We start from the raw sequence: 6,769 nt of genomic DNA, 5'->3' as shown, positions 1-6,769 counted from the left end.
CAGTGTGAACATGACAGTTATTTTTCATAAAATTCTAAATCCAGCGGCCAACGTGTCTGTTGGCGTTTGTCGGTGTTTGTCAGTGCGGTGTGAATTGGCCTTTACGTGTCATCCATTTATCCATTTCATTCATCCATGCATGAAGTTCAGATATATTTCAAGATATTTAATTATTTGAGGTGGCCCCAAATGTGCAGTAGAGCTTGTAATCACATTGAGAAACAAATTGATGCTGTCAGCTGTACTGGTTCACTGACTGGCTTTCCACACCAAACCCTGTGTTCTTTCTATTGTGTATGCAACTGCACATGTGTATCTGGAAATCACATTCACTGGGTTTGAGGGGCATTTTCAAATAATCTGTAAATCACAATTCTAACAGTAGTGCTCCACTAAAGTTTCCATCAAAGTATAGTAAATTTGATAAAGAACTTACTTCTCGAAGTACAGTACGTTCTGTAGGTATGCAGGCATGTCAGTGTCAGTGTGTGTGTGTGTGTATATATATATATATATATATATATACTGTATACACACACAGTGTCAGTAAACATATATACTATATATATACTGTATAGACACAATTCTTTGAACTGTCATGGAAAGAAAAAAATACTCTCCATTTAATGATTTAAAATAAAAGGAATCAGCTATGGTAAAACATTTGCTATAATATAACAAGATATTACTGATACATGTTGCAAAAAAAAAATTCTGATTGGGTGCTTAACTCGGTTAGGCACACATGTGTTCTCTAGTTTTTATTGACATTCAGGGACAGGTTGCTGCTGAGCCCACATGCAATCAAAACCTTCACCTCGATTCTGTATGGAGCGTGATTATTTTCAGTTGCTAGTCCAATCACAGTAAACGTAATTACGCGATGTAATTATGCAGTTGCTGCTATAATTGGTTGAACAGTCATGTGTGAACGGTGAGTACTTTCTGAGGCACTTGGGGTGCCCAATGTTCACAGTCAGTTCAGTTGATAATTTGCTGATCTTCACAGGTTTGCTTGTTAGTAAGTCCAGTTGCAGACAGAGTTGCTCAGTACTAGATGCCCAATAAGGGCATCAGGTTGATTACAATACCAGCAAAAGATTGGTTGTTATTGGGACTAGTCAATTTGGTCACTGCAGCAGAAGACAAAATTAACTAGTCCCGATAACAACCAATCTAATGTGTGTGGGAAGATATACAAATAATAATACTGACTAATATTAAAAGTGTGCTAGTGACAACCATCCTTTCCAACCTAAAATGAAAAGCTGTTGAATGAAAACCGATGCAAGTTTAGATTAAATGGCATTGTAATGTATTTTGTGTGATGTCACAAAGTTATTTCTCTCAGTATCTGTATCCAGTATCTGAGACGTTTTTTTTATTATTATTATTAGGGCATGACCTCAGTTAATGAATTTCTATTTTATTGAAGTAATCATTGTTAGGCTTAAGGTAGCATGAAGGTGATTGTTCAAAGGAGCAGACAGAGATTAAGGAGATTTTAAAAAAGTCTAGAATTTAGGCAAATCCCATTACATTCATATCAGTCTTGATAAACAGAGTTTTCACAAGAATATTAGAAGTGCTAATAGACTGAAATCTCATTGCAAGCAGAAGCAATAATCAAGGAGAGGCACACACCATGCATTTTGATTGTTAAAGCTACTTAATTTTTCCTCTCTGAAACAACCTCATGTAAAAATGGAATCATGGGAATGGAATCATATATGCTATGCGTGCAGTGGCTCATTTTAATGTTTTTTCAAAGTCAATATTCATAAGAGAATTCTGAAAGTCAAACTTAAAGTTTGAATGTCATTTTAAAATCATACTCTTCTCTTAACCCATGAAAATAACAGTGAATATTATAAAAAACAGATACGATGGTAAAAGCCATCTTCTCTCCCTATTTTAACATTATGCATGCTCAGTATTATGCCTGTTCTAGATTACAGGTACAGACAGCACCAATAACAGATGATCACTTTTGACAAATAAACCAATGCACCTTTACAGCTCTCTCTTTATGGAATTTCTTAAAGGTAGCTGATATTTCTTCTGCCTTTACACAAAATGGGTCTTAACAGAAACAGAAATGTTAAATAAACTGTGCACTGTGCACCTAACTTATAAACACTAAAATAATCACTGTAAAGCAGGGGCATTTCCTCCGAGGAGGCAATTGAAGCAGTGCCTCAAAATATTGTATGCGGAAAAATTTGTAGTGCAAAAAATAAAACGCAAATATTACAAAATATAACATTAAAAAGTGTATAAATCACTCGTTTTTCTAAAGAAACGTTGTCCAACAGCAACATCAGGTAAAGTTACAGCGGGAGTCTGCATTTCTCTTGCCTCCCCTGAACCCGTTGAGTTTTAACAGACCCCCTAAAGCAGGGCTGGGCAACTTCATTCCTGGAGGTCCACTGTCCTGCAGAGTTTAGCTCCAACCCTAATCAAGCACACCTGAACTAGCTAATGAATGTCCTCAAGATCACTAAAAAGCTACAGGCAGGTGTGTCTGATTAGGGTTGGAGCTAAACTCTGCAGGACAGTGGACCTCCATGAAGTTGCCCAGTCCTGCCCTAAAGCGTGCGGTAAGTTTGGTGGGGGTAATTGAGAATGAATGGGGTAAAGTCATGTGAGAGGAGGCAATGCCTCCATCGTGATATGACTGGATATGACTGGTTATGATCGACTGTGATTGGTTCATGCGATAAATACCGCCTCTTGTGTTCCTGCATGTTCCGCATTCGCGAATCAGTCTGAATAAACAATATAATGCCGTTCAATGGAAGACTAATTAAAAAAAGTATGTAAACAACTCACACACTTACTTATAAGTCAAGTCAAGTCAAGTCAAGTTTATTTGTACAGCGGAAAAAAAAAGAAAAAAAAAAAAGTTAAAAGTTTTAAAAACTATTAAAAATAATAGCTGAACATAAGTTCACAAATAAAATATATTGTTTCAATTGTTACTGCCTTGAGTTATTGCTTTGGAATAAATGTAAAATGCTTAAAATGCTAACTTGATTAGATTCATACTTGGCTTTAATACATAGAATATTAATTACATTGTTAATGTAAAAATATAAAGTTTTTTTCATTTTTTTCTGATAGTGTAAGTAATGTTTATTTAACCAAGAAAATGTGACTGGGACATTAATTAAAAAAAAACACTCACATTTGACTAATCTACATTATATAACTGCCAAAAAAAAAAAAGTTATGACCAGTCTTAAAGAAAAAAAAAAGATGACTAACTTCTAACAAGTCAATGCATTTTATGCAACCAACCCCTGAACCTATAAGGACAATATCTGATCTTCTGGAAAATAATTGTCTCTGAAAGAGAAATTGAATTGCACAGGGTGCACCAAAATCACCAAAAGCAACATATAAAAATTCACAACAAAACAATATAAACCACAATCAAGAGAGCTGATACTTCTATCGATTTTAAATTAAACTTAAATAAAACGATTTACATAGCCTTATAAAACCCCATTATTTGGAAACATTTACTGCCCAGGGAGCAGGTCAATCAGAGCTCAGAAAAGTTTGACCTATTAAGCAATAAGAAGTATGGGAAACAATATTCTTCTAAAACCTGCCTCACAAAAGTACATTTGAATTGGCAAAACTATACTACTTTAACAATAATAAGACAACAAATCATGAAAATGTGAATAAATATAACATTAAAGGGAAATGTCACATTACATGTTGTTCCAAACTTGTATACATTTCTTACTTCTGTTGAACGCAAAATAATATCTTTTAAAGAATGTTAGTAACCAAGCAGTTGTTGGGAGCCATTGACTTGCATAGTATTTTTTTCCATACATGGAAGTAAATGTGGATCAGCATCTTTTGTGTTCAACACAAGAAAGAAACTCATACAGGTTTGGAACAACGTGAGGGTGAGTAAATGATGACAGAAAAAAAGTTATGCACATCAGTATTTACATAAACGTATCATGGTATTACCAATATTCATGGTACCACCACACAACTTATCTGAAGAGAATTCATAATTTGAAAAAGTTTTAATACAGTAGCGTATGCTTTTCTGTTATATAATATTACCACAAATGTTTTTTGTTGTTGTTTTATATTTTTGAGTTGGAGAAAGCATTTGCATTTCACAGCAAAGAGGTTTTAAAGGTCTAGCATCCTCTCATGCACAGAACCAATGAAAGATCTGCACCCTCGTGAGCGTCAGGTAACCATAGAAACAGTCTCAACTCATGCTGCTGATGCTGCAAAACCTCCGCCCACTGGCAAACATCACAATAAACACTCCAGTTTGTTACAAAATAATTTGCATAAAATGCTTGCATGGATTTATTAACCTCTTCATGTTGGGCATTGGTCTGCAGCACGAACATAAGCAGCAAGCACTTGTTGTTCTGGGAACAGACAATAATGAACAGATGGTGGCTTCAGTAGTCAGATTAATCACACAAAGTCGTGACGGGACTGTGACAGTGAAGAAAAGATGTTAAACGAGTTTCAGTGCTTTGAATTCGCCTGAATTCAGTGCTTTCGAATTTGAATTTTTGAAAAGCCACGGGACAAACAAAATCCTTCCAGTCTGAAGTGGAACTTTGCAAAGTAAGTTAATGGCTTCTCAGTTTTATCTCTATTTGTGTCATGCCAATCACCTGGATTCTAGAAAAAAGATTAATTTAGAGGTTTCATTTGATAGAGAAGATGTCTCACGTCATAATCGATGGCTGTGGGCTGGTAACAGCTTAAAAGGTAAGTCATAAATTGTGAATAATACTAAAAATAGTCAGTATCATTTTGCGTCTTTACAGAGCACACAGTAGATTTATCAATACTGCGCTCATGTCATATATTATATTTATAGAGCTGATGGGCTGTCAGTGGGAAAGATACAGTTACTGAATTAACTGAAAAGCTCATATTCCTGGCCTTGGCCTTTTATTACACATTTAATATGTGGGTCAATATTTTTGTGCAGGAAGTGGCTTTACTGCCATAATTTCTTTAAAACAAAGAATTGCATGGATTGGAGTCCTGAAGCATATGCTTACCCTCAACATTACTCCGGACAGAGTGTGAAAGCACAAAATAAATTCACAACTCTGAGTGTTTCAAGAAATGATTAACCATATATAAAAGCATTTGGATAATTGGATTAATTCAAAAATCGATACTGTGATCATATGAATAGCCATTAACAGCTACTTCATCATATTCTTCTCAGAGCCTTTTTAACCTGCAATCTTTCTCTCATTCTTAAAGTCCAGGTAATGTTTTTGCTGATTCAGTCCCTTAAGAATGAGGGCTAAAGCAATATTCAGCTGCATGCTAATGTGGGGTGTAATTTTATGCTGGCTGAAAATGTGATTATCACAGTTAAAGTTGAGCATCAGGTGGTAAAGTACGCTCAGATATTGGCTTTTCTGGTGCTATCAAAATGTTGATAGCAATTTCTTTATGAACTGTCAGTCAAGATTTTGGAAATGGGTTTTTAAATGAACCTACCATGTGATATTTTGCTCAAAACATTTCAGATATTGTACTATTATCCGAATACAGGCCTGTACAAAATGCCTATGCTTGCCAAGCATACCATCTGGATAAGAAGGCCAACATAAATGAACTACAATAGATTGCATACTGTATATTGAATTTAATAGACTTGTGTCAGAAACCCTATTCATGTCTATGTCTAGTCAAAAGGTTACTACTCAGCTCTTAAGAACGGGTTTAGACTGCCAGTGCTACAAGGCTGTTCAAATAGCAGGTTAATCATGATTTAGCTTTGGGACTTTTGTGGCATCGATTCTTTCTAAGGCTTTTCTCTCTGGTTTGAGCACTGGACACAAATGGGAGCACTGAGGATTATTCAGAGCAGAAAAATGAGAACTGAATCTAAACAGCAATATTCTGATGAGAAGCTGTAGTGAATGCATTTATGAAGTAGTCCTTAAAAATCTATACTAATAATTCCCAATCCTGGTTCTGGAGGCCCCCCAATTCTGCACATCTTGTATGTTTCTCACCTGATTCAGCTCATCTGCTTCTTAGCAGAGCGCTCCATTTCCTAAAATGAGTGTCAAATATGGGAAACATGACTTAATTGAGAATCACTGAACTATACATTGACATTTATTCATTTAGGCTTTTACCCAAAGTGACTTACAAAAGAGGAACATTACAAGCAATCTGTCATAGAACCAACAATATTCGCAGTATTCAATGATAGGTTTAGTAAGAAATACAGTATTAAGAGTTGAAAAGAAAAAGCCTGTGCACCTCACTCAGAGTAAAAAAAATAAAGCAGGTAAAGTTAAATATAAGAAATAAGGTCACATTGTGAGACTTGTAGTTGTAATTTATGGGGGAAAATTCACATTTGCGAGGAGTAAAGATGTAATTATTAGGGGAAAAATCACTACATTAGGAGTTTCCCTAAAGTCATAATTATAATCATAATTATATTATAATTAAAAAAAAATCATGAAAAAAAATCACTACTTCAATACAACCTCAAGTACAGTGGTGAGTTTTATGTATATAGCTTAAAGGGGTCATATGATGCGATTTCAAGTTTTCCTTTCTCTTTGGAGTGTTACAAGCTGATTGTGCATAGATAAGATCCCTGAAGTTGCAAAGACTAAAGTCTCAAAACCAAAGAGATATACTTTATCAAAGTTAAGACTCTGCCACGCCCCCCTAAAACGGCTCGTTCTAACACGCCCCCACATATCTACCTCACTATGTGGAAATA

The 6,769-nt window shown here is 35.2% G+C and overlaps 1 protein-coding gene across 1 annotated transcript in view; it reads left to right on the top strand.

The window, feature by feature from the left end:
* Positions 1-4,700: 4,700 nt before the first annotated feature.
* LOC107664247 (neurogenic locus Notch protein-like) overlaps positions 4,701-6,769 on the top strand; it is a gene marked incomplete at its 3' end in the record, with an annotated part of 181,907 nt that continues 179,838 nt past the window's right edge. The window contains exon 1 of the mRNA XM_016454770.1: positions 4,701-4,767. The remainder of the gene's footprint in view (positions 4,768-6,769) is intronic.

The sequence above is a fragment of the Sinocyclocheilus anshuiensis genome, unplaced genomic scaffold (assembly GCF_001515605.1).
Source record: "Sinocyclocheilus anshuiensis isolate Anshui unplaced genomic scaffold, SAMN03320099.WGS_v1.1 scaffold425, whole genome shotgun sequence".
Taxonomy (NCBI): domain Eukaryota; kingdom Metazoa; phylum Chordata; class Actinopteri; order Cypriniformes; family Cyprinidae; genus Sinocyclocheilus; species Sinocyclocheilus anshuiensis.
This window is presented reverse-complemented; position numbering and strand designations above follow the sequence as displayed.